The sequence below is a fragment of the Rutidosis leptorrhynchoides genome, chromosome 7, assembly GCF_046630445.1.
Source record: "Rutidosis leptorrhynchoides isolate AG116_Rl617_1_P2 chromosome 7, CSIRO_AGI_Rlap_v1, whole genome shotgun sequence".
Lineage (NCBI taxonomy): Eukaryota > Viridiplantae > Streptophyta > Magnoliopsida > Asterales > Asteraceae > Rutidosis > Rutidosis leptorrhynchoides.
The window spans coordinates 285297903-285323371 of NC_092339.1; the positions used below are offsets into that span (position 1 = coordinate 285297903).

Genomic DNA, 25469 nt, shown 5'->3' on the forward strand with positions numbered 1-25469 from the left:
AAAAATATATATATATATATAAATCTAGCTTTAAGATTTTTATTTATAAAATTATAAAGTAGTTCTATTTTTATTTTAGTTTTTAAATATAAGTTTTTATTATATAAATATTTAGATTTTAAAACAGAAAAATATAAAATAGAAAACAAAAAAAAAACAAAAGCGTCAAATAAAAAAACTGTACCTGAGTTGAATTCTGGAACCCCGCGACTCGCGGAATTTTCTGCTTCGGGCACCGCAACTCGCGGAGCCACTCTGACACGGGTACACAGAACCCTAATCAAGCATTAATTACGGGTAATTATTATAATTATTATTATAAAACCCTAATTAGGTTTTAATTAATTATTTATTTTAGTTTTTATTATTATTTTGTTTAATTAGTTTAATTAAAATATAAAATTAATAGTTTTAATAAATAAATAATATACAAATAATATTTTTATAAAAATTGTACTTTTTACAACTTTTTGTATATTTTTATATTTTGTCCCTTTTCAATCGTTTTAGCGTAATATTTGTATTTTTAGCTCATATTTAGTTTTAAACTTAGTTTTTTGCCATAGTTATTTTTACTTCTAGATTTTTAGGCTTTGCCGTAGAATTTCTTAAGTGCTTTTTTTTCTTTAGACTAAAATTTAGGTACTTTAGAATTTTGCGACGCCTTTTTAAGTTTTAGTTTCTTTTTAAGTTATTTCCATTTGGGATTTAGTTTTTCCTGTAAGCTTTAATATTTTTAGACGACTTTTACCTGTGTATCAATTATCATTCCAATTAGTAATCTCAATTTGAGATTATAATTTTAAGTTAATTGTAGTAATAAGGTTAGGTTAGTCAAGTGTTTTTAAGTTTTATAAGTTTCTTTTATTTTTCCGTCACCTTTTATTTTTCAACCATCTTTCTTTTTCGACCTTTTTCCGACGCGCTCTTTTTCTTTCTTATTTCTCGCTATTCTAGTTTTAGGACATAGATTTTTATTCTACTTATTATCTAAATTTCTTAAAATTACGAAAATTTATTTTAAGTGGTTAAATTAATTGACATCAAAATTTTCTGGTTCGTAGTAATAGTTGGATTTGTACGTGGACCGGGTTATTGGAGCCAAACAGTCCTCAATTATATTGAGACCAAACGAATCCTGCCCCTCTGCTGCATCTTTTGGCTATTCGAAACGTGGGCAAAATCAGAAAAGTCTATTGATTGGATAACTTATTATAATTTTTCTTTCCTTTTAAAAACTAATAGGATATTCAGTAAATGCACCGAGCAAGACGTTCACCACCTTTTGTACGTTCACTACCTGTAACTAGATCAAGACATTTAGCAAATATTACCACCGTTGATTTTTCTTTAGAATCGTCATCCAGTCGACCAAGTACTCCAGTTAAATTTCCGATAATCCATTTTTTGAACCCGACCTCACAATTGAGAATCCGGAGAATATTCAGGAACGATTCATAGATCCTGAACCACTAAATTTTCATCCGGAACCACCAATCATACAAACAGAGATTGTTGAGGAACGAACCATTAAATCAAAATCCTCTAGTGATTCCGATTCAACAAATTCAATTATGGAGAATCTGGAACCTTTAAGTATGGAAGACCGAATGAGAGCTAAACGCACTGGCCAAGGTCACGCAATTACTCATCCAGACATTAATGCGTCAGATTATGAAATCAAAGGACAAATTCTACACATGGTGACTAATCAATGCCAATTTACTGGTGCGCCGAAAGAAGATCCAAATGAACATTTACGTACCTTTAATAGGATCTGCACACTATTTAAAATCCGAGAAGTGGAGGATGAACAGATATATCTCATGTTATTTCCCTGGACTTTAAAGGGAGAAGCCAAAGATTGGTTGGAATCGTTACCTGAAGGAGCGATTGATACATGGGATGTTTTAGTTGAAAAATTTCTTAAACAATTCTTTCCAGCATCTAAAGCCGTAAGACTTCAAGCAGAAATTGTTACGTTCAAACAGAAACCAAATGAAACTCTATATGAGGCGTGAACAAGATTTGGAAAGTTGTTAAGAGGATGTCCGCAACATGGTTTAGACACCTGTCAAATAGTACAAATATTCTACCAAGGATGCGACATCACTACAAGGAAAGACATAGATATAGCAGCTGGTGGTTCTATTATGAAGAAAACCGAAACTGATGCTTACAAAATTATTGATAACACTGCTTCCCACTCACACGAGTGGCACAAAGAAAAAAATATCGTTAGATCATCTAAAGCAGCTAGAGCCGATTCTAGCCATGACTTAGATTCCATTTCCGCAAAGATAGATGCTGTGGAGAGACGAATGGAAAAGATGACTAAAGATATTCACTCAATACGAATTAGTTGTGAGCAGTGTGGAGGACCACATTTGACAAAAGATTGTCTCAGTATTGAATTAACAATGGAACAAAGAGAGAATATTTCTTACATAAACCAAAGGCCTGGAAATAATTATCAGAATAATTATCAACCGCCAAAACCAATTTACAATCAAAACCAGAACTATAACCGAAATATTCCATACAACAACCAACAAGGTCCTAGCAATCAACAAGTATCCAATAATACTTACAATCAGCAAAGACCTAATTTTCAAAACAAACCACCACAACAAACCGATGATAAAAAGCCGAATTTAGAAGATATGATGCCGAAGCTAGTTGAAACTCAAACGCAGTTTTTCACATCTCAGAAACAAACTAATGAACAAAATGCTCAAGCATTTAGAAATCAACAAGCTTCTATTCAAAATCTGGAACAAGAAGTAAGTAACCTAGCAAGGTTAATAGGTGAAAGAAAACCGGGAAGTCTACCTAGTGATACAAATGCTAACCCCCGGAATGAAATAGCTAAAGCCATTACCACAAGAAGTGGTACAACACTTAAATCTCCTGAAATACCTGTAACTTCTGATGAAGCTATTCCTACTCCACAAGAACCCCAACCTAATCAATATAAGGAAAAAGAACCGGTAGTTGAAAAGGTTAATGAAGATAACACAGTTAAGGCTAAACCTTATGATAAACCATACCAACCACCACTTCCTTACCCGAGTAAAATGAAGAAAGAGAAACTTGAAGCCGAGCAATCCAAATTCTTGGATATGTTTAAACAGATAAATGTAAATCTTCCTTTCATTGATGTGATTTCAAGAATGCCTAGATATGCTAAATTCTTGAAAGATCTAATCTCAAATAGAAAGAAAATGGAAGAACTCTCGGCTATTACTATGAATGCTAATTGTTCAGCAGTACTGTTGAATAACAACAACAACAACAGTACCCAATACCACTTGAGTGGTGTATGGGGGAGGTGAGATGTAGACAATCCTTCCCTTATCCGAGAATAAAAAACAAGTCATTTCTCCACCCAGAAAAGTAGAGAAAGTCATCCCTCTCTTTATTCGGCGGATAAAGAGATTGCTTCCGAGTGGACCTCTGTACTGTTGAATAAGATACCAGAAAAACTATCTGATCCAGGAAGTTTCACAATTCCATGTTTTCTGGGTAGTCTTAGTTCAATAGAAGCATTAGCAGACTTAGGTGCTAGTATAAATCTAATGCCGTATTCACTATACGCTAAACTAGACCTTGGAGAATTGAAACCAACCAGAATAAGCATACAACTAGCCGATAGATCAATAAAATATCCTAGAGGGATAATGGAGAACATGCTAGTTAAAGTTGGTACTTTAGTATTTCCAGTAGATTTTGTTGTTTTGAACATGGAAGAAGATTCTCAAGTTCCTCTCATATTAGGAAGACCATTCTTAAACACGGCTAAAGCAATGATAGACGTGTTCGATAAGAAATTGACCTTAAGTATAGAGGATGAGAGTGTTACCTTTTCAGTTGATAGAGTAATGCAACAACCACAATCTGCAGATGATACATGTTATTATATTCAAACTATAGATGCACATGCAGAATTATTAGAAGAATTTCCAGAATTACAAGGAATAGGAGAATGTTCTTTAGGAGAAGGTAATGAACCAATTGATGAAGCTGAAATGTTAGCTACACTTATAGCTAATGGATATGAACCAACAACAGAAGAAATTCAAATGCTAAAAGAAGAAGACAGATATCGATATAAATCATCGATAGAAGAACTTCCGAAATTAGAATTAAAGCCACTTCCAAACCATTTGGAATACGCTTATTTACATGGTGAATCTGAATTACCTGTAATAATATCGTCTTCTCTTACTGAAAATGAGAAATTACAACTCATTTCTGTGTTGAAAGCTCATAAACCAGCCATTGCATGGAAGATTCATGATATTAAAGGAATAAGTCCTTTGTATTGCACACATAAAATCCTTATGGAAGAAGGTCATAAAACGTATGTGCAATGCCAACGAAGACTAAATCCTAATATGCAAGATGTAGTTAAGAAAGAGATTATTAAACTACTAGATGCAGGTTTAATTTATCCAATCTCTGATAGTCCATGGGTAAGCCCAGTCCAATGCGTACCTAAAAAGGGTTGCATGACTGTCATTACAAATAAGAAAAATGAGCTTATTCCTACTAGGACTGTAATAGGATGGCGTGTGTGTATTGATTATAGAATATTAAATGACGCCACCAGAAAAGATCACTTTCCCTTACCTTTCATAGATCAAATGTTGGAAAGATTAGCCGAAAATAGTTACTATTATTTTCTAGATGGATTTTCCGGATATTTTCAAATTCCAATAGCACCCGAAGATCAAGAGAAAACCACATTCACATGCCCTTATGGTACTTTTGCTTACAAACGCATGCCATTTGGACTTTGCAACGCCCCTGCAACCTTTCAAAGGTGTATGATGGCGATTTTTCACGACATGATAGAAGAATGCATGGAAGTTTTCATGGATGACTTTTTAGTCTTCGGTGATACATTTGAAACATGTCTAGTTAATCTTGAACGAATGCTTATTAGATGCGAACAATCAAATCTAGTACTTAATTGGGAGAAATGCCATTTCATGGTTAAAGAAGGTATCGTTCTTGGACATAAAATTTCAAAAGAAGGAATTGAAGTGGATAGAGCTAAAGTAGATGTAATTTCTAAACTTCCACATCCCACCAATGTTAGAGGAGTTAGGATTTTTCTAGGGCATGCCGGTTTTTACCGACGTTTCATAAAAGATTTTTCAAAAATTGCCACTCCTATGAATAAACTCCTAGAAAAGGATGCTCCATTCATCTTTTCAGATGAGTGTATCAAATCTTTTAATATTCTTAAAGAGAACTCACTAATGCGCCGATCATGATAACACCAAATTGGAATCTACCATTTGAACTAATGTGCGATGCAAGTGATTTTGCAATGGGAGCCGTTTTAGGACAAAGGATTGAAAAACGATTTCAACCTATATATTATGCTAGTAAGACGTTACAAGGAGCACAAACGAACTATACAACTACTGAAAAAGAACTCCTTGCTATTGTCTTTGCTTTTGACAAATTTCGATCATATCTCGTTCTAGCAAAAACGATGGTCTATACCGACCATTCTGCTCTTAGATACCTATTTTCAAAACAAGATGCTAAACCAAGATTAATCCGTTGGATCTTACTCTTACAAGAGTTTGATATTGAAATCCGAGATAAAAGAGGAGTAGAAAATCTCGCCGCTGATCATCTTTCTCGTCTTGAAAATCCCGAATTAGAAGTTCTAAATGAATCGGCCATACAAGACAACTTTCCTGATGAATATCTATTAAAGATAGATTATAATGAAATACCATGGTTTGCAGACTATGCAAACTATTTAGTTTGTGGATTCCTTGAAAAAGGATTATCGTACCAAAAACGAAAGAAATTCTTCAGTGATATAAAACACTATTTCTGGGAAGATCCACATCTGTTTAAAAGTTGTCCCGATGGCATAATACGCCGATGTGTATTTGGAAATGAAGCTAGTAAAATATTAAACCATTGTCACACAGGACCAACAGGAGGGCATTGTGGGCCTCAACTAACAGCAAGAAAAGTTTATGATGCTGGATTCTATTGGCCTACAATTTACAAAGACTCACACATTCTTTGCAAATCCTGTGATGCTTGTCAAAGGGCCGGAAAATAAGTCAACGTGATGAAATGCCACAAAATGTCATCCAAGTATGTGAAGTATTTGACATTTGGGGTATTGACTTTATGGGTCCATTTCCAAAATCTCATAATAATCTATATATACTCGTAGCCATTGATTATGTATCTAAATGGGCAAAAGCACAAGCTCTCCCAACTAACGATGCACGAGTTGTAGTCAACTTTTTAAAACATCTTTTTGCAAGGTTTGGAACACCGAAAGCTTTAATAAGTGATCGGGGTACTCATTTCTGTAATAATCAACTTGAGAAAGTTCTTAAAAGATATGGAGTAACTCATAAAATCTCAACCGCATATCATCCACAAACAAGTGGACAAGTTGAAAATACCAACCGAGCTTTAAAACGTATTCTAGAGAAAACCGTAGGATCAAATCCGAAGGAATGGTCCATTAAATTGGAGGATGCACTATAGGCTTTTAGAACAGCCTACAAAACTCCAATTGGAACCACACCTTTTAGACTTGTTTATGGAAAAGCATGTCATCTTCCAGTAGAAATTGAACACAAAGCATTTTGGGCTTTGAAGACATGTAATCTTGATTTACATGAAGCTGGACGTCTACGGTTAAGTCAACTAAACGAATTAGAAGAATTAAGACATGAAGCATACGAAAATTCGTTAATCTATAAAGAAAGAACGAAGAAATGGCATGATAAAAGAATCTGAAGTTCAAAAGAATTTAAGGAAGGAGACAGAGTTCTTCTTTTCAATTCACGATTCAAGCTATTTCCTGGAAAATTGAAATCAAGATGGTCTGGACCATTCATAGTCAAAAGAGTTTTCCCATACGGAACGGTAGAATTAATAAATTCAAATGGGATTGAATTTAAAGTTAATGGTCACAGAGTTAAACACTACATAGATAGTCCGATGGAAGTCGACAACGAAGTTAATCACAATTTTGACACCACAGCTAACTAAGTGTGGGGAGAATCAAGTCTTTAAAGGATAATATGTATTTCTGTTAGAGTTAGATTGTCTGTTTTCGTGTAGTTCTCGAAAATGGAACCCGAATGGTCTTTCCCTAGCAGACCCTAAAGAACTAGTCTTCTCCCCCCATTCTGAATTTTTATTTTGTTTAGGAAATGAAGACTGCCTGTGAACTAAACCATGGTCTAATGCTACACGCTTTAATCACTAAACGTAATAATGACACACTACCGAGTGAAATAGTATCAGTAATCAGAGAAAGATTGGACGGAGTTAGAAAAGAATCCAGATGCGAAGATAATAAGTTACAATTTGGTAAAGGAAAATCAAAATCCGCAGCGAAAAGAAGAGCACGACACATAGAAAGATGTCACAAATGCGGAAAATGGTCACATGGAGGTAAATGTTCAAATAATCAAACCTATTCAAATACCGAATTTGTTACTTTATGCAGAGACGGACCGTTCATATGTTTAGAAGAAAACACACTGAATGCTCGAGGTTACGCCTATGTAGCCATGGAAAACCAATTAAACCGACTATCTTATGAATGGGATAGATCGTATAACTAAGAAATCTATTTCAAAGGTATGTCTGTACAGTTTTTATTTTTTTTATTTTTAACCTTTTGATAATAAATGCTAATTTGTTCGCTATAAAGTATTAAATTGGTATTGAATAAAATTAGGTTTGGCGACCGAAATTATTGATATCATTCAAAAATTAATTACATCACTGCGAAATTTAACGTTTATTCTTAAGGTATAAATATCTTTAATCAATCAACCCAAAATATTTCAAAAATTCGTCATGAGTTAAATTAGGTCTTGGAACCGAAATTACTTTACCAAAAAGAGGGGTGCATATTTTTGATAATATTTGATTGATTAAAGTGGGATAAAAAGCCAAAAAGATTTTTAATTTTATTTTTACCACGTTTTTAAAATTAATATATAAATCTTAAATTAATATTGTAAACTTTGTAAAAACAATATATTTAAAATTATAAATATTTGAAAAATTTATATAAGTTTGGTGTGAATTTATAATATGAATTTTTAAATTAAGTTTGCTGTGAATTTTTAATTTTTAAAATATGAATTTTTAATTTTATGCATTTCAAATTGTAAGTTTGGTGTGAATTTTTAATATTAATTTTGAATTTTATATTTAAATTGTGTGAATTTAAAAACAAAAATTTACTTTATCTCAATAAGTTAAAAATATGATTTTTAAAATTTATCGTAAGTTGAAGACTAGGTCTTTAAACCGAAATTGCTTTACCCAAGGGAGGGACGAGAACTTTTATTATCATTATTTTTAATCTTATTGAATTAAAGTATGCCAAAAACATTAAAAAACCCAAAAATCTTAGCTTTTAAAACAATCGCTACAAAAAGACAAATTTTAAAATTTTATCGAGGGACGGACTAGGACATCGATCCGAAACGACCTCGTCCTAAATAACAAGGGAAACAAAATTTTAAAATTAATTAATTAATTGTTTTAATTAGTATAAGATATATAATATAAAAAAAAAAATATACAAACTCCGCTAGTCGCGGAGTTTGTAAAGGGAAATCCACCGCTACTCGCGGAGGATGAAAAATCCAGAAAAAAAATATATACTGATCGAACTGATCAGTCCCAACACAGAAAAAAAAACACTGCGAAAATACTCCGAAAAAACACGCAAAAACACCCCAAAAATCACAATTTTTAACCGTTAATCATCAAATCTTTTACTAAAATCATGTTGAGAAGGATGCTATCAAGGAATTACTCAAGAAAAACGGTAAATTTCTACACCTAAACACCATTTAATCCGAAAATTAGTGTTCTTGAGCAATTTTTTCCCCAATTTGATTTTGATGCTTTTTAGTGTAATTATTCTTAAATTGTTTATGTATTATGCTTGTATAACCTAGATTGATGCTATTTAACATGATTAGAAGCCTTAAACTTCAAATTTAGAGTAATCTAGGGTTTATGTTCTTGAGCAAATTTGGGGCTTTTTGATATAAACAAGTTATGGCCGATTTTTGTCATGAATTGTTGCTAAATTAAGTAGTGTAACATGTTTAGGTAGTTAAATGATCCAAACTTTGAGCCTAAACATGATTTTGAGAATTAAAGTGAACTTTTTCAAGTCTAAAATTCATGAACTTGATTTTTGAGAGATAATGCCATTTGAAACTTGTTTAATTGCTAGTAATGATTATTTTGACATGTTATTTGAGTTGAATGCTTATGAACTTGGCGAACATTTTCGTATATGCTTATTTGAAAAAGTGTAGATTTGATGAAAATATGAAAATGAGCTTAAGTTTGATATAAATTGATCATGTCATTGTAATTATTTTGATTGATGATTTTGCTGACACTAATGCATATTTGGATGCACAAAAATTGTGTTTGATGTATTTTGCAGACTGAAAGGGGTGAATCTTCATCCCAAGCTCGCAATGCCCCAGCTGAGAATGCGGAACAACAGGAGGTGGATAACTACTACAAGCAAGATATACCTCATCCAGTCATGACATTTTCTTATATGCACTTGGAAGATTTGCATCCGAACCTGAGATTTGACAGACTTTGGATAGATTATCCAAAGTATCAAAGGGGTTTGCATACTCTTCATTCTAAAGTTGTTGAGGTACCTAGGGTCATAGAATGGGGACCATTAGAAGCTGTAGAATTGGCCGGGCCAATTAGGGAATTACTTGCACAGAGGTATGGTAATTCTACTTTTAATGACTGGGTACGTTTATTCACCATGCGTAGACCTGTATATAAAGTATGGTGTGAAGAATTGTTGTGTAGTATAGAATTAAATGATCGGGTAGCTAGTTTAACCGATCGATCTTTTATTAGATTTTTGTTAGGAGGTTCGATGCGCCACATGTCTTTACTAGACATGGCTCAGGCTTTACGTATATATACGCCTGAGGAGTTAGCATCTGCCGATTGTAGAGGGCTGATAATAAATGGTAGAAAGATAGATGAAAATTTTGATACACACGGTGTATGGAGTCAAATGACAAGCCATCACCGATTCAAAGGAGGAAATTACTCTTATTTGGATATAGATAGAGCTGAATTAAGAGTAATTCATAGATTTTTAGCTAATTCGATTACACAAAGAGGTAAGAACAAGGAAAAGGTAAATGAACAGGATTTGTTTTACCATATGTGTATTCGAGACCCACAAAGCGCTGTAAGTATACCTTATTGTGTGGGTTATTATTTATCAGCTATGGTTAGGGGGATGAGACCGCATAGCATAATAGGAGGTGGTATTTTTATTACTTTGATTGCTGAATATCTCGGTGTGGATATAAGTCGGGGGGGATTATTAGTCGAAGAACCAGAACCCCGCGATACTATAGGTTTAAATGTATACCATGGTGCGAAAGTTTTGAAGAGGCGAAATAACGCCGCAGTACAATACCATGGTAGACATCCACAGGTTGAGAGAAACCAACAGCAAGGTAATGTAGGAGGGGGAAATGAAATGCAAGAAATGCAAATGTTTATAGCTTCACAGGAGTACGAAAATGCTAGACAGAGAGCATTTAAAGATTGGCAAGTTCATCAAAACCAAATCATAGCTCATTGCCAACATATAGGTAGAAACTATATTCCTACTCCAAAACCCATATTCCCTCCCTGGTCTATAGAGATGCAACCACCGTATCCTACGTATAACCCAGCCGAAGCATTCTATAGCACCTATGGTTATGCATGGAACCCCTATTGGTATCAGTATCATCCCTAGTCTACTTAGTTTTATTTATTTTGTAATTTGTAATGTTGATACGTTTAATACTTATGTTAATATTGTAATAGTTTTTATAATTTTCTAACTTTTATTCTTAGATTTTAATAATTTTTGAATGTGGGGTAATATACCAAACTTCAAAAATATGTATATATGTTTGCAGTTTATCTTATGTACACAACAGGGTAAAACAACGCATTTTCAAAGGCTGGCATTAAGTTCAACAAAAGCAACTAATTTTGACGACAAGATGCAAAATATATGTGAAATAACAACAAGACGGAATGAACAAATGATGTGCACCATTTATCATTCAGCAAACAAACGCCAATATATTTGGAAACTTTGGTAAAAATTTAATCATTTTCACACAAATCACCCTCAATAATTTAAATTGTTACTGATTTCTTGCAAATGAGGGCATTGCAAGATCTTAAGTGTGGGAAGGGGTTAAATTCTTTCGGATTTTATAATTTTTATCTTAAACACTTGGTTACCATTAAAAATACTAGTAAAGCAGTAGTTGTATTAGAATCTAGTGCTCTCTGATAATAAAGAACAGCCCTAGTCTTATATACTGACTACCCAATTCTAGTAAAATTTTTCAAAATTTTCAATTAAATGAACTCAAAATCATGTTTATACATATTTATGAACGATAAAACTAGGTTTTAACACCGAAATTATTGTAATCTCGGAAAGGACATAAATTGAGAAACAAACCAAAATGTTAAAATTCATTTAAAATGGAATAGAGGACAATAAAAAGAAAAATAAAAATCAAGTGTGGGAAAATTCTCCAAGTTATTCAAAACATATATCACATATTTTTGTACAAATAACTGAAAATACTTTTGCTTTGGACTAAACTAAAAAGTTTTACCTAATTTACTGTAAGAAAGATGGATCTACACGATGAATCAATTCCATCATTAAAAGGAAGTAATGTCTTCCGAAAAAGAAACGCGCTTCTTGATTTAGGTCATGAAGTTGTCGTCCAGACCAGCTGTAGGTTGACGAAAAATCTAGAAAAGTCATCTCTAAAATCAGCAGGAAATCCACGGACCTCAGCATCAAACAGGGTCGCCAAGTGGTCAGATTTATCCTAACCATGAGAAGGATTTATCTCATAAAATGGGGGGCACCATGCAAATTAGCTGGATAAGACGAATGAATCAGATCCCCAGAAAGGATAATCTCCTTAAAAGATCAAAAATCAGCTTTTAAGCCTGATATTACTCAATCCTTGAGATTGACCTTAAAGATTGAGAATTACAAACTCATGGAATTCAATGATATCTAAACTCGAGCTTAAACGAGAAAATATTTTGATCAAAATTACAAACCGATTTGTTTTCTGAAAACCCTATTTTCAATGCGTTCATTACCATTGAACGTAAAATCCTAGGAATTCACCTGGAATTCATTAGGTCACCTGAACTAAATCGGGTGTCAACCGTAAGAACGGTGGTTGCATAGTGGTCAAAGACAGGACCTTGTGCCAGACCAAAAAATCATAAGGGTGAGCTTTACTATTGCTCCTACCAAGGATAGTAATTGCGTCCGACACGTTATAGACCATAATTAAAAGCATGTCAGGGGACATTGCCTTAACAGTTACTTGTTCAACGCTTTCCTTTACAACCGGACGGTAGTTTACCGAAAGATAATACGGGACAAGTAAACTGGACGTGTTGCTTTCCAAATACAAGGTTAGCAAGTGGGTGACACAAAACCGCAAGTTTTGAGCTAAAATTTTCAAATCTGAAACCCACCAAACCCACAAAAATATTTTGCAAACACCGGTAAAGGGTTATTCCGGAAACTTATCTAGGGTAAAAATAGATTTAATTTTCAAAAGATCAAATGTTTTCATAAAGATCCAATTTCCTTAATGGATCTAAATTTTTATAGTCATGTGGGACTGTAACCATATCGTTACTACCATTGTTTATACCGCCGTATAGAAATCACTGATGTACAAAGTGTGGAGAATAAAGAAGTGATTCTAGTATTTCAAGACGATATTGCTTGAGGACAAGCAACGCTCAAGTGTGGGAATATTTGATAATGCTAAAATCGAACATATATTTAATAGCATTATTCCTCAAGAAAGACAAGCTTTTAGTTGCAATTGTTCTATTTACAAGTAATATTCGTTTAAATAATAAAAGGTGAAGACAAAAGACAGATTCGACGAATTGAAGATGCAAACGACCAAAAAGCTCAAAAGTACAAAAGACAATCAAAGAGGTTCCAATTATTGATAAGAAACGTCTCGAAATTACAAGAGTACAAGATTCAAAACGCAAAGTACAAGATATTAAATTGTACGCAAGGACGTTCGAAAATCCGAAACCGGGACCAGAGTCAACTCTCAACGCTCGACGCAACGGACTAAAAATTACAAGTCAACTATGCACATAAATATAATATAATATTTAAATAATTCTTATAATTATTTATATATTATATAAATAAAATAAACCGTCGGCAAGAAAGACTCCAAAATGGAGTGAGCTGTATTTTCAAACTCCGCGACTCGCGGAGTTTGAAGGCAAAAAATACCGCTAGTCGCGGAGTATACCTGAACTCAATTCCCTATAAAGCCAACCGAATTCTGATCATTTTACTCATACATATATCCATCTCTCTATCTATATCGTAATATTTATATTTATAATTTATATTTTAATTTTAATTATAATTCTAATAATAAGGGTATGTTAGCGAATGTTGTAAGGGTATAAGTCGAAATTCTGTCCGTGTAACGCTACGCTATTTTTAATCATTGTAAGTTATGTTCAACCTTTTTAATTTAATGTCTCGTAGTTAAGTTATTATTATGCTTATTTAAAACGAAGTAATCATGATGTTGGGCTAATTATTAAAATTGGGTAATTGGGCTTTGTACCATAATTGGGGTTTGGACAAAGGAACGACACTTGTGGAAATTAGACTATGGGCTATTAATGGGCTTTATATTTGTTTAACTAAATGATAGTTTGTTAATATTAATATAAAGATTTACAATTGGGCGTCCCTATAAATTACAATATACACTCGATCGGACACGATGGGCGGGGTATTTATATGTACGAATAATCGTTCATTTAACCGGACACGGGAATGGATTAATAGCCACTAGAATAATTAAAACAGGGGTGAAATTATGTACAAGGACACTTGGTATAATTGATAACAAAATATTAAAACCTTGGGTTACACTCAGTCGACATCCTGGTGTAATTATTAAACAAAGTATTAAAATCTTGTTATAGTTTAAGTCCCCAATTAGTTGGAATATTTAACTTCGGGTATAAGGATAATTTGACGAGGATACTCGCACTTTATATTTATGACTGATGGACTGTTATGGACAAAAACCAGACGGACATATTAAATAATCCAGGACAAAGGACAATTAACCCATGGGCATAAACCTAAAATCAACACGTCAAACATCATGATTACGGAAGTTTAAATAAGCATAATTCTTTTATTTCATATTTAATTTCCTTTATTTTATATTTAATTGCACTTCTAATTATCGCATTTTTATTGTTATTGTATTTAATTGCACTTTTAATTATCGTACTTTTTAATTATCGCAAGTTTATTTTATCGCACTTTTATTAATCGCAATTTCATTATCGTTATTTACTTTACGCTTTAAATTAAGTCTTGTATTTATTTATTATTTTACATTTGGTTTTAACTGCGACTAAATTTTTAAAATCGACAAACCGGTCATTAAACGGTAAAAACCCCCCTTTATAATAATAATATTACTTATATATATATTTGTATTTTTATAAAAAAGTAAACTAATATAGCGTTAAGCTTTGTTTAAAGATTTTCCCTGTGGAACGAACCGGACTTACTAAAAACTACACTACTGTACGATTAGGTACACTGCCTATAAGTGTTGTAGCAAGGTTTAAGTATATCCATTCTCTAAATAAATAAATATCTTGTGTAAAATTGTATCGTATTTAATAGTATTTCCTGCTAAAATATAATAGTATTTTATATACACCTCGCACGACATCAGTTACCCACACGACCATCAAGATAATTGTCATAAGAATTAACAAGGCTTGACAAGGCTTGTGGTGGATATGAAGTTTGTTGAATATGTGTACTGCTGACATTCAAACCATACATATTCTAATTGTTCGTAGCAAAAACTATTTGAAATGGTGCATGAGCCGACTTAGGCAGTGTATAACCATTTGGACAATACATTTTTGTGTCTTGAACTTGTTTAGACCTCTTGACTTTATTTAACAACTCTAGTTCTTCTTCCTGGAGTCTTGTAATAAACGAGTTCACTGTAGCAGTAGCTAATTCTCCACTGGTTTTCATAGTTAAAACGAAACCATTCCATTCTAACGGTAATGCTCCAGCTAGATATGTTACTTTGTCTTTCTCTTCAATGGTTACATCATGCTTGTGTAGTTCAGCTAGCAAATGACGATATCTTTCAACCAATTCTGTAATAGACTCTCCAACTTGCCAGTGAAAATGATCAAACTCAGCTTTCAGTTCTAACCCTTTTTTTGTTCTGTAAGATGAATTTCCTTCATTGAAGGTATGACGTGCTTCCCATATCTTGAATGAGTTATCATGACACAGAAATTGATGGAAAATCGGACCATCAAGAGCACTTGTCAAGTTACAGTACATCTTCTTTTCCAAGTTATACTCATCACGTTCTTCCAAAGGCATATTATGTAACGTATACAGTTCATTTGTCACCGATGAACGTAGCCATTGAAATTCGGTTTCAATATACTTCCAAAGTTTCGTGTCCTGACCATCAGACCAAATCTTAAACCTCAACTTCCAAGTGGAATAGTTATCCATATTCATTAATCTTGGACATTTCGTACCATTTCCGGATTCGCTTTCAGCAAGAAGTAATCGTTGAGTCATACTCGTAATGCTTTAAACTAACGGTGCAGCTAACGCATAATCATTTGAATTAAACATCTTGAGAAATTAACAAAACTAGTAAACCGTGCGGTTCAAGTTATCAACCGTGCGATTCAGGATGTCAAGCGTACATGTGACAGTCTCACTCGTACGTGTCATAACTCAAACGTACATGCCACTACTCAAACCAAAAGAACCAGTCACAAAGTCTCAAACGTGCTAGTGAAAATCACCCGTGTGATTACTCGTACATGTCACTGTTAACCGCTTGATCACTCGTGTGATCAGACTTGTAGTTTCTTAACCTAAAAGGTTATGCTTACCCATGCGTGTGAGTTCACGAGTGATGTCAACCATCATGTCAACCGTACGTGTGATCAAAAATCTTGACCCACTCGTGTGAGCTTCTGTTCACACACAAATCACTCAAAAACCCTAGAAATTAAAGCTAAACCTCAATTTCTTCATTCACAAGCTGGATTAGCACTAAACTAACATAAACACACTCTCTAAAAACAATTACACACGTAAAAATGATTCCGTTTTGATTAAAATCACATTTAACTCAAAAAAACCAAACAATAAACTCTTTAATCACCAAAAATCAATAGGATGATATTCAAATCATAACCAACGCTCTGATACCAATGATGAAACATGACTAGGAACTTAGAAATTAACAGATTTAACTCACACAATGGCAGAATAAGTGAATCAAACTCTCTAGTGAGTAGGTTAAGCTTTTTGGGATTAATTTACTCAAACCACAACTAAATCAAGTGTGATTAGATCAACACCTAGAGCTATTATTCACCACCTGGGTGATTTAGGCTGAGAGAATCGGAGGAGCTCACCAGATCTGAGTGTGTGTAACAAATGAGAGGCTTAACCTAAAATGAATAACATAAGACTTTATATACCCCTACTGTTGACTCACCCGTACGAGTCATCCATCACACGTACGAGTTGGCTTCATCAGCCGTACGGGTGATCACTCACTCATATCTTATCATTTAGGTTGTAATTGTGACTTAGCTCAGCATCAACCCTGCGTATGAGCCTGTCAGCCGTACGAGTGAGGCTTCACTCGTATGTCTGACTAAGTCTAACATAGCCAAACATCCAAATCTCGTTCCTGCAGTTCCTGTAACCACATACAAACACGGATATGATAATAACGAGCGATCATGGTGGCCTGTAAACTGTTGTACCTGCAATGGACGTGGGTAGATGTCTAGGGACTTACATAAAATGCATCAACAGCTATTAATGGGCTTATATTTAATTAACTAAACGATATCTTGTTAATTTAATATAAAGGTTACAATTTGACGTATATATAAATAACCACATACGCTTAATAGGGTACGGTGGGCAGGATATCTATAAATACCAATAATTGTTCATTTTACCGGACACGGGGATGGATTAATAGTCAATGGACTCGTTGAAATAGGGGTGGATTACATTCAAGGGTAATTGGTGTAATTTTTAACAAAGTATTAAAACCTTGGACTACACGCAGTCGATAATCTGGTGTATTCATTAAACAAAGTATTAAGACCTTGTTACAGTTCGAATCCCCAATTAGTTGGAATATTTGACTTCGGGTATAAGGATAATTTGATGAAGACTCTCGCACTTTATAATTATGACTGATGGACTATTATGGACAAAACCATATGGACATATCGAATAATCCAGGACAAAGGACAATTAACCCATGGTAATAAATTAAAATCAACACGTCAAAGATCATGATTACGGAAGTTTAAATAAGCATAATTCTCTTAATTTATATCTCATCGTATTTTTATTTATCGTCATTTTATTTATCGTACTTTAAATTATTGCACTTTTAATTATCGTACTTTTATTTTATCGCATTTTATATATCGTCATTTACTTTACGCTTTAAATTAAGTTATATTTATTTTTAATTAGAACTTAAAATCGACAAACCGGTCATTAAACGGTAAAAACACCCTTTTATAATAATAATAATAATACTACTTATATATATATATATATATATATATATATATATATATATATATATATATATATATATATATATATACATAAATATAGTTTAAAAAAAATATAGCGTTAAACTTGGCTAGCTCCCTGCGGAACGAACCGGACATACTAAAAACTACACTACTTTACGATTAGGTACACTGCCTATAGTGTTGTAGCAAGGTTTAGGTATATCCACTCTAATAATAAATAAATAACTTGTGTAAAATTGTATCGTATTTAATAGTATTTTGTAATAAAATTATAACTATTTCGTATACACCTCGCATAACATCAAGTATTTTTGGCGCCGCTGCCGGGGAACTTCACTTAACACCAAAGCGAAACGCAATAAAAAAAGAGATTTTTATTAAGTTTTAATCTATTTTTGTAAAAAAAATATAAGTTTTAAATATTAAAAATAAAAAATATAAAAACATAAAAAAAAGAAAAATATATATCTATATTTTTAAGTTTATTAAAAAGTTTATATTTTTATTTATTGTGAAAAGTTAAAAAAAAACTAGTAAGCAATTTTTACTATAAGTGTTATTACATTTTCTATAAAATAAAAACTGAAAATAATAAAAATTAAAAGTAAAAAAGTAAAAAAAACGTTGAAACTGCACGAATTTGAACCTACAGCTCGTTTGAATTTGCATCCTCTACTCTCGCGGAGTTTTTGGGCAGAAGACATCCGCACTCGTGGAGCCGTCTGACATCTGCAACCTAGTACGTGCATTAATTGTGATATTAGGGTTATAATTATTATTAATTATAATTAGGATTTATATTTAATATTAATTAGTTTTAGTTTAATTAAATTTATATTTTTAAGTTTTAATTAGTTTTATTAATTTATAAAATTAATACTTTTATAAAATAATAATATAAAAATAATATTTTTATAAAAATTGTATTTTTTTATAACTTTAGTTTTATTTTTAAATTTTGTATCTTTTTAATCGTTTAATTGTAATTTGCATTTTTATCGTTCGTAATTAGTTTTAAGTTAGTTTTTGCCGTAGTTTATTTTTATTGTTAGATTTCTAAGATTTGCCGTAAAATCCCTTAAGTGCTTTTTCTTTAGATTAAGATTTAGACGCCTTAGAATTTTACGACGTCGCTTATCGCTTTAATATTTTATAGATTTTAGTGCCTAATTAAGTTATTGCCGTTTTGGATATAGAATTCCTTTTAAGCTTTTATACCTTTAGACGCAACTTTTAGTCTTAAGTTTTTAGAATTTTAAGTTTCAACGCTTTACTTTCTTATTATTATTTTTCGACCTTTTATTTTTTGACGTTTTCCGACGCACTCTTTTTCTTTCTTATTTCTCAACACTCTAGTTTTTAGGATATAGATTTTTATTTAAAAATTTGACGAAAAATTATTTTAAGCGGTTAAATTGATAGACATCCAAAATTTTCTCATTCGTAGTAATAGTTGGATTTGTTAGTGGCGAGTTGTGGGCTTCCGATTTAAAGGGTCCTGGCTACCTGCTGCATCTATTGGCTATTCGAAACGTGGGCAAAATCAGAAAAGTCTATTAATTTGATAACTTATATAATTTTTATCTTTTATAACTAATAGGATATTCAGTGAATGCACCGAGCAAAACGTTCACCACCTTTCATATGTTCACTACCTGTAACTCAATCAAGACATCTAGTCAACATTGTCGCCGTTGATATTTCTTTAGAATCATCATCTAGTCGACCAAGTACTCCAATTCAAATTTCCGATAATCCATTTTTTGAACTCGACCTCATAATTGAGGATCCGGAGGATATTCAGGGACAATTCAGAGATCCTGAACCACTAATCATTCCTCCTGAACCACAAATCACTCATCCATAGATTGTCGAGGAAGAAACCATTAAATCAGAATCCTCTAATGATTCAGATTTAACAAATTCAATCATGGAAAATCTGGAACCTCTAAGTATGGAAGACCGAATGAGGGCTAAACGCACTGGCCAAGGTCACGCAATTACTCAACCAGATATTAATGCGCCAGATTATGAAATCAAAGGACAAATCCTACACATGGTAATTAATCAATGCCAATTTAGTGGTGCACCGAAGGAAGATCCAAACGAACATCTTCAAACCTTTAATAGGATATGTACTCTATTTAAAATCAAAGAAGTTGAGGATGAATAGATCTATCTCATGTTATTTCTCTGGACTTTAAAGGGAGAAGCCAAAGATTGGTTAGAATCGTTACATGAAGGGGCGATTGATACATGGGATGTTTTAGTTGAAAAAGTTCTTAAACAATTCTTTTCGGCATCTAAAGCCGTAAGACTTTAAGGAGAAATAGTTACGTTCACACAGAAGCCAAATGAAACTTTATATGAGGCATGGACAAGATTTGGAAAGTTGTTGAAAGGATGTCCGCAACATGGTTTAGACACTTATCAAATAGTACAAATATTCTACCAAGGATGCGACATCACTACACGAAAAGACATCGATATAACAGCTGGTGGTTCCATTATGAAGAAAACCACAACTGAAGCTTACAAAATTATTGATAACACTGCTTCCCACTCACATGAGTGGCATCAAGAAAAAGACATCGTTAGATCATCTAAAGCGGCTAGAGCCGATTCTAGCCATGACTTTGATTCCATTTCCGCAAAGATAGATGCTTTCGAAAGACGAATGGAAAAGATGACTAAAGATATTCACGCAATACGAATTAGTTGTGAGCAGTGTGGAGGATCACATTTGACAAAAGATTGTCGCAGTATTGAACAAGCAATGGAACAAAGAGAGAATGTTTCATACATGAACCAAAGGCCTGGAAATAATTATCAAAGTAATTATCAACCGCCAAGACCAAACTACAATCAAAATCAGAATTATAATTGAAATGTTCCATACAGCAACTAACAAGGTCCTCGCAATCAACAAGTATCTAATAATACTTACAATTAGCAAAGACCTATTTTTCCAATTAAACCACCACAAACAGATGATAAAAAGCCAAATTTAGAAGACATGATGTCGAAGCTAGTTGAATCTCAAACTCAATTTTTTACATCTCAGAAACAAACCAATGAACAAAATGCTCAAGCATTTAGAAATCAACAAGCTTCAATTCAAAATTTGGAACAAGAAGTAAGTAACCTAGCAAGGTTGATAGGTGAAAGAAAACCGGGGAGTCTACCTAGCGATAAAAATGCTAACCCCCGAAATGAAACAGCTAAAGCCATTACTACAAGAAGTGGTATTACACTTAAACCACCTGAAATACCTAAAATTTCTGATGACTCTATTCCTACTACACAGGTACCACAACCTGATCAAGAGAAGGAAACAGAACCGGTAGTTGAAAAAGTTAATGAAGATAACACAGTTAAAGCAAAGCCTTATGTTAAACCATGCCAACCACCACTTCCTTACCCAAGTAAAATGAGAAAAGAAAGACTTGAAGCCGAGCAATCCAAATTCTTGGATATGTTTAAACAAATAAATGTCAATCTTCCTTTAATTGATGTGATTTCAGGAATGCCAAGATATGCTAAATTCTTGAAAGATCTAATCACAAATAGAAAGAAAATGGAAAACTTTCGGCTGTTACTATGAATGCTAATTGTTTTGCACTGTTTTTGAATAAGATACCAGAAAAATTATCAGATCCAGGAAGTTTCACAATTCCATGTTTTCTGGGTAGTCTTAGTTCAATAGAAGCATTGGCAGACTTAGGTGCTAGTATACATTTAATGTCATATTCATTATACGCTAAACTAAACCTTGGAGTATTAAAACCAACACGAATAAGCATACAACTAGCCGATCGATCAGTAAAATATCCTAGAGGGATAATGGAAAACATGCTAGTTAAAGTTGGTACTTTAGTATTTTCAGTAGATTTTGTTATTCTGGACATGGAAGAAGATTCTCGAGTTCCTCTCATATTAGGAAGACCATTCTTAAACACGGCTAAAGAAATAATAGATGTGTTCGGTAAGAAACTGACCCTAAGTATAGAGGACGAGAATGTTACCTTTTCTGTTGATAGAGCCATGCAACAACCTCAATCTGCAGATGATACATGTTATTATATTCAAACTATAGATTCACATGCAAAATTGTTAGAAGAATTTCCAGAATTACAAGGAACAAGAGAATGTTCTTTAGGAGAAGGAACTGAACCAATTGATGAAGCTGAAATGTTAGCCGCACTCATGGCTAATGAATACGAACCAACAATAGAAGAACTTCAAATGCTAAAAGAGGAAGACAGATATCGATACAAATCATCGATAGAAGAACCACCAATATTAGAATTAAAGCCACTTCCAAACCATTTGGAATATGCTTATTTACATGGTGAATCTGAATTACCTGTAATAATATCGTCTTCTCTTACGAAAAATGAAAAATCTTAACTCATTTCTGTGCTAAAAGCTCATAAACCAGCTATTGCATGGAAGATTCATGACATTAAAGGAATAAGTCCTTCGTATAGCACACATAAAATCCTTATGGAAGAAGGCCATAAAACGTATGTGCAACGCCAATGAAGACTAAATCCTAATAGGCAAGATGTTGTTAAGAAAGAAATTATTAAACTGCTAGATGCAGATTTAATTTATCCAATCTCTGATAGTCCATGGGTAAGCCCAGCTCAATGCGTACCTAAGAAGGGTGGCATGACTGTCACCACAAATGAAAAAAATGAGCTTATTCCTACTATGACTGTAACAGGATGGAGTGTTTGTATTGATTATAGAAAATTAAATGACGCTACCAGAAAAGATCACTTTCCCTTACCTTTCATTGATCAAATGTTAGAAAAGTTTGCGGGCAATAGTTACTATTGTTTTCTTGACGGTTTCTACGGATATTTTCAAATTCTAATTGCACACGAGGACCAAGAGAAAACCACATTCATGTGCCCTTATGGTACTTTTGCTTACAAACGCATGCCATTTGGACTTTGCAACGCCCCTGCAACCTTTCAAAGGTGCATGATGGCAATTTTTTACGACATGATAGAAGAACGAATGGAAGTATTCATGGATGACTTTTCAGTCTTCGGTGATACTTTTGAATTATGTCTAGTTAATCTTGAACGAATGCTTATTAGATGCGAGCAATCAAATCTAGTACTTAATTGGGAAAAATGCCATTTCATGGTTAAAGAAGACATCGTTCTTGGTCATAAAATTTCAAAGGAATGAATTGAAGTGGATAGAGGTAAAGTAGATGTAATTGCTAAACTTCCACATCCCACCAATGTTAGAGGAGTTAGGAGTTTTCTAGGGCATGCCGGTTTTTACCGACGTTTCATAAAAGATTTTTCTAAAATGGCCACTCCTATGAATAAACTCCTAGAAAAGGATGTTCCATTCATTTTTTCGGATGAATTCATCAAATATTTTAATATTCTTAAAGAAAAACTCACTAATGCGCCGATCATGATAACTCCAAATTGGAATCTACCATTTGAACTCATGTGCGATGCAAGTGATTTTGCAATGGGAGCTGTTTTAGAACAAAAGATTGAAAAACGATTTCAACCTATTTATTACGCTAGTAAGTCATTACAAGGAGCACAAACAAATTACACAACTACTGAAAAAGAACTCCTTGCTATTGTCTTTGCTTTTGACTAATTTCGTTCATATCTCGTTCTATCAAAAACGGTGGTCTATACCGACCATTCTGCTCTTAGATACTTATTTTCAAAACAAGATGCTAAACCACGATTAATTCGTTGGATCTTACTCTTACAAGAGTTCAATATTGAAATCCGAGACAAAAAAGGAGTAGAAAATCTCGCCGTTGATCATCTTTTTCGTCTTGAAAATCCCGAATTAGAAGTTCTAAATGAATCGGCTATACAAGATAACTTTCCTGATGAATATCTTTTGAAGATAGATTATAATGAAATTTCATGGTTTGCAGACTATGCATACTACTTAGTATGTGGATTCCTTGAAAAAGGTATGTCGTACCAAAAACGAAAGAAATTCTTTAGTGATATAAAACACTATTTCTGGGAAGATCCACATTTGTTTAAAAGTTGTCCCGATAGAATAATATGCCGATGTGTATTCGAAGATGAAGCTAGTCAAATCTTAAACCATTGTCACACAGGACCAACAGGAGGGCATTATGGGCCTCAACTTACAGCAAGTAAAGTTTACGAGGCTGGATTCTATTGGCCTACAATTTTCAAAGACGCGCACCTTCTTTGTATATCCTGTGATGCTTGTCAAATGGCCGGAAAAATAAGTCAATGTGATGAAATGCCATAAAATGTCATTCAAGTATGTGAAGTATTTGACGTTTGGGGTATTGACTTTATGGGTCCATTTCCAAAATCTCATAATAATCTCTATATTCTCGTTGCCAAACTCTCCCGACTAACGATGCACGAGTTGTAGTCAATTTTTTAAAATGTCTTTTTGCTAGGTTCGGAACACCAAAAACTTTAATAAGTGATCGGGGTACTCATTTCTGTAATAATCAACTTAAGAAAGTTCTCAAAAGATATGGAGTAACTCATAAAATCTCAACCGCTTATCATCCACAAACAAGTGGACAAGTTGAAAATACCAACCGAGCATTAAAACGTATTCTAGAGAAAATCGTATAGTCAAATCCAAAGGAATGGTCCATGAAATTGGAGGATGCACTCTGGGCTTTTAGAACAGCCTACAAAACTCCAATTGGAACCACAATTCTTAAACTTGTTTATAGAAAAGCATGTCATCTTCCAGTAGAAATTGAGCACAAAGCATTTTGGGCTTTGAAGACATGTAATCTTGATTTGCATGAAGCCGGACGTCTACGATTAAGTCAATTAAATGAATTAGAAGAGTTAAGACATGAAGCATATGAAAATTCATTAATCTATAAAGAAAGAACGAAGAAATGACATGATAAAAGAATCAGAAGTTCAAAAGAATTTAAGGAAGGAGACAGAGTTCTTCTTTTCAATTCAAGATTCAAGCTATTTTCTGGAAAATTGAAATCAAAATGGTCTGGACCATTCATAGTCAAAAGATTTTTCCCATATGGAACAATAGAGTTGATAAATTCAAATGGGATTGAATTTAAAGTAAATGGTCACAGAGTTAAACATTACATACATGGTCCGATAGAAGTTGACAATGAAGTTAATCATAATTTCGACTCCACAGCTAACTAAGTGTGGGGAGAATCAAGTCTTTTTAAGGATAATATATATTTCTGTTAGAGTTAGATTTTCTGTTTTCGTGTAGTTTTCGAGAATGGAATCCGAATGGTCTTTCCCTAGCAGACCCTAAAGAACTAGTCTTCTCCCCCCCATTTTGAATTTTTATTTTTTTAGGTTTTACGAGATGAAGAATTCCTTTGATCTGAACCATGGTCTATTACTACACGCTTTGATTACTAAACGTAATAATAACACTTTTCTGAGTGAACTGGTATCCTTCATAAGAGGAAAAATGGATGAAGTAAGGAGAGAACTCAGGAACAATCATCATAAGACACATTTTGGTAAAGGAAAATCAAAATCCGCAACAAAAAGAAGAGCACGACACCTTGAAAGATGTCATAAATGCGGAAAATGGTCACACGAAGGTAAATGTTCGAACAATCAAACATATTCAAATACCGAATTTGTTACTCTATGCAGAGAAGGACCGTTCATATGTTTAGAAGAAAA

At 33.3% G+C, this 25469-nt stretch overlaps 1 non-coding gene across 1 annotated transcript; it reads right to left on the reverse strand.

The window, feature by feature from the left end:
- Nucleotides 1-20101: 20101 nt before the first annotated feature.
- On the reverse strand, nucleotides 20102-20208 carry LOC139860699 (small nucleolar RNA R71). The gene has a single exon (XR_011763327.1). It is a non-coding gene; the product is annotated as a small nucleolar RNA R71 (small nucleolar RNA).
- Between the last annotated feature and the right edge of the window lie 5261 nt (nucleotides 20209-25469).